The sequence below is a fragment of the Tupaia chinensis genome, unplaced genomic scaffold (genome assembly GCF_000334495.1).
Source record: "Tupaia chinensis unplaced genomic scaffold, TupChi_1.0 Scaffold149383_1, whole genome shotgun sequence".
Taxonomy (NCBI): domain Eukaryota; kingdom Metazoa; phylum Chordata; class Mammalia; order Scandentia; family Tupaiidae; genus Tupaia; species Tupaia belangeri.
This window is the reverse complement of record NW_006209227.1, coordinates 319926-324318: the sequence shown is the minus strand read 5'-3', so window position 1 is coordinate 324318 and position 4393 is coordinate 319926.

The following is a 4393-nucleotide window of genomic DNA, read 5'->3' as shown; positions in this document are numbered from 1 at the left end:
TCTCTCTCTCTCTTTCTCTCTTTCTCTCTTTCTCTCTTTCTCTCTTTCTCTCTTTCTCTCTTTCCTTCTTTCTTTCTTTCTTTCTTTCTTTCTTTCTTTCTTTCTTTCTTTCTTTCTTTCTTTCTTTCTTTCTTTCTTTCTTTTCTCTTTCTTTCTTTCTTTTTTTCTTTCCCTCCCTCTCTTCCTTCCTTCCCTTCCTTCCTTCCTTCCTTCCTTCCTTCCTCCCTCCCTCCCTCCCTCCCTCCCTTCCTTCCTTCCTTCCTTCTTTCCTTCATTCTTTTTTGATTAAAAAAAAATGGGCAGGGACCAGCAGTTTGCATAATGGCTATGTCACTGGACTCCCACGTAGTTGACCACGGTTCGAATCCCGGACCCGGTGGCTTAAACTTACGCCGTGCGTGTGTGCATGCGTGCCCAAGATCCCGAGAGGAGAATGGAGGAGAAGGGATTGCAGCATGGACATCCCTCCCCTGAGGGGTGATTTCTCACTTTCTGTCTCTCTGTCTCTCTCTGTCTTTTTGGCGAGCGCACATGCCTTTTAGCAAAAACCTCTCCCCCCAAAAAAGGGCATAAAGTGTTATGCACGTGGTTTTGGGACCAGCAGTTAGCGTAATGGCTATGTCTCTGGACTCCCCATGTAGTCGACCTCAGTTTGAGTCCCGGACCCGGTGGCTTAAACTCACGCCGGGCGTGTGTGCGTGCGTGCCCAAGATCCCAAGAGAAGAATGGAGGAGAAGGGATTGCAGCATGGACATCCCTCCCCTGAGGGGTGATTTCTCACTTTCTGTCTCTCTGTCTCTCTCTGTCTGGCGAGCGCATGCACCCTATAGCAAAAACCCCTCAAAAAAAAAAAAAAAAAATAGTGGTATGCGTGTGGTTTTGACCTGCATTTTCCTAATGATCAATGATCTTAAAGTTCTTTCCAAGTGATAGGGCTAGCAGCTGGCTTAATGGCTATGTCACTGGACTCCCATGTAGTCGACCGCGGTTCAAGTCCCGGACCCAGTGACTTAAACTCATGTCGGGTGCGTGTGCATGCATGCCCAAGATCCTGAGGGGAGAATGGAGGAGAAGGGATTGCAATGTGGCCATTCTCCCCAGGGGGTGATTTCTTGCTTTCAATATCTCTGTCTCTCTCTGTCTTTCTGGCGAGCGCATGCTCTCTATACCAAACACCTCTAAAAATGAACCCTAAACAAAAAAAGAAGAAAGTTATTTCCATGTGCTTTTTTGGAGAAATATCTGTTTAAATCCTTTGTCCATATTTGAATTGGATTTTATTTTTATTTATTTATTTTTTAGAGAGATATTTTTGTTATAGGGCATGTGTGCTCACTGAAGAGACATAGAGACAGATAGCAAGAAATCACCCCCTAGGAGTGATGGCCACAACACCATCCCCTCTCCTCCATTCCCCTCTCAGGATCTTGGGTGAGCATACACATACGCCCAGTGTGAGTTTGAAGCCACGGAGTCTGCAACTCGAACTGTGGTCGCCTATGTGGAGTCCAACTACATAATCATTACACCATCTGCTGGTCCTTATTTTCTTTGTTTTTTTACTTTTAAGAGTTTTTTAATATATATATTTTGAATATTTATCTCTTAACAGACATATTATGAATTTTTCTTTTCCATCTGATTTTGGAACTTTTCTCCCTTGTAAAATGTTGAGATACAAAGTATTTCCAAATGGAACTTTTTTTTTTGCTATTGGGCATGTGTGCTCATTAGAGACAAAGAGAGAGAGAGATTTGGAGAGAATAAAAGTGGAAAATCTCTCCCCAAGGAGGATGGCCACGCCACAATCCCTTCTCCTGCATTCTCTCTTGGCATTTTGGGCATCTATGCACCTGTGCCCAGCGTGAGTTTTAAGCCACCAGGTCCAAGGATTGAACTGCAGAGTCAACCATGTGGGATGTAGTTACTTAACCTCCATGCCACCTGCTGGCTCCCCAAACTGGACTTTTACTTGAGTGATTTATACTCTAAGTGTATAATTAAATTATACAACCAAAAGTTAGTCATCTTAAATGTTAGTTTAATGTTACAAATACAAGTACAGCAAATAATATAATAAAGATTAGAATTGTCAGGGCCAGCAAGTGGTGTGGTGGTTAAGGCTCTGGACTCCCACGTTGCAAACCGTGGTTCAAGTCCTGGACCTGGCAGCTTGCTTTCTCACTTTCTCTCTCTCTCTCTCTCCCAGATCTGGTGGCTTGCTTGCTCTCTCTCTGAAGTGCATGTGCTTTAAAGCAAATTAAAAAAAAAATAATAAAATAAACATTCTTTAAAAAAAGTTTAGACTTGTCGTAAAATCAAATGCTTATTTTTCTGCTTAATAGTCTCATTTAAATCTTTTTCTTCTTCTTTTTTAATGAGAAAGAAACACCCTCAACAGGATCCGGTCACACTGTGGTCCCCTTTCCTCAGCCCTCCCGCTCCTCAGGACCCTGGGTGCCCAAACTCAGTGTACTTTCCAGCCAACCTGGGGACCCGGGGATCCAAACCTGAGGTCAGCCATTTGGCTTCCAGTCTTGCAGGGCAGTTGTACGTAGCTGCTGAGCCATTTGATCTTTATTTTATTGTCGTAAAAGACACATTGTTCTCACGTGATCTACCTAACAATTCTCTCTTAACCATCCATCAGCTTCCCCAGTTATCTGTTATGATGCTCTTAATAATGTTTTGGTACATAAAATAAATGCCTTTCATGAGCACCGTTAATCATTGCAGCATTTCCCTCCAACAATAATTACACATTTACACTTCGATTGACTGATAGGACTCCAGAACTACAGCATGTAAGGACACTCGTCACTCCTCTCACGCCAGCACGCTGCACGCCACTTGAACGTGACAGTTCAGCCGCGAGTGCTGACAGGCTGGCGTGCCTCACCGGAAGACGTCGGGATGGTGTTGAGGCTCCGTATCATTGCCACCAGTGTGACCAGTCAGTGGCTGAGGTCGCTCCTTCCAAAGACTGAAGATGGAGCTGAAGAGCAGATTTCCCTGGACGCTGAGACGGAGTCGAATGTTGGTGTCGGCTCAGCGCAGCACATGGGAAGAACAGGAAGGAGCTTTGGGAAGGTGCTCTGTTTTGTTGCTTTTGTCAATGTTATTTATTGTCGTAGGGTGTATGTGCTCTCTGGAGAGAGAAAGAGAGACAGAGAGGGAAAGTGAGAAATCACTCCCCCCCCAACCCAGGGGGATGGCCACACCGTAATCCCTTCTTCTCCATTCTCCTCTTGGGATTTTAGGCATGCACATACATGGGCAGGTATGATTTTTAAGCTGTTGAGATCAAGGCTCAAACTATGGAGTCGGTCATGTAGGATCCAGGGCTTAACCACCATGACACCTGCCAGCCCAGGGAAGGTGCTTTGGAACCAGATCTCAGAATGCCAGGCTGAAGTGTTCGAACTTTACCCCCTGGTGGGACAGCAGGTACCCCTGCAGACTCTTGGCAGGTGGAGGGTGGGCAGGGTGGCCCTGGGGCTCTTGCTATTTGACTTTGTCTTTTCTTGCCAGACCATGGGAATCATCTTGTCAGAGGCCGTGGGAGATGAGCTGGTGCTTAGGAAACCACTCATGCCGACAGGTGAACAGGGCCGCCTTCGCAGCCAGGTCCTAGGGGGCTCTCTGTGTCACGGTGTTGCTGCAGCCCTGCTTCTTAGTACTGAGGCAGCCTCATCCAGGGTCTGGCCTCTGTCCCCAGAGAGCAGAGAAGAATGGGCTGATGCAGACTCTCTTTGTACAACGTTCAAGACATAAAAAGATAGACCCTTCCAAACATGTCTGCCTCCTACGCCTGTCTCCAGAACTATGAGAAATAAACTTCTGTTCTCTTTAAACTACCTGGTCTTGGGAACCAGCAGTTAGCGTAATGGCTACGTCGCTGGACTCCCACGTAGTCGACTGCGGTTCTCATCCCAGACCCGGTGGCTTAAAACTCATGCCGGGCGCGTGTGCGTGCGTGCCCAAGATCCCGAGAGGAGAATGGAGGAGAAGGGATTGCGGTGTGACCATCCTCCCTGGGGGGTGATTTCTTGCTTTCTGTCTCTATGTCTCTCTCTGTCTGTCTGGTGAGCGCACGCGCCCTATAGCGAAAACCTCTCCAAAAAAAAAAAAAACAAAAAACTACCCGGTCTATGGTATCCTGTTATGTAGTAGCACAAAGTGGGCTAAGATGGTTTCCTTATGAGGGTTTTCCTGTCATGTACAACTTTTGTTAAATACATTTATATGCTTTTCTCTTGTTAATCACTGTCATTTTACTCCTCAGGCTCAGGTGAAAAATCCTGAGGACAGAGATGAAATTTCGTCTCTCTTACAAAGGGAAGGCTATGTGATGATAGGGGCAGAGATCTGAATGAAGCAGCTACAGGCCAAG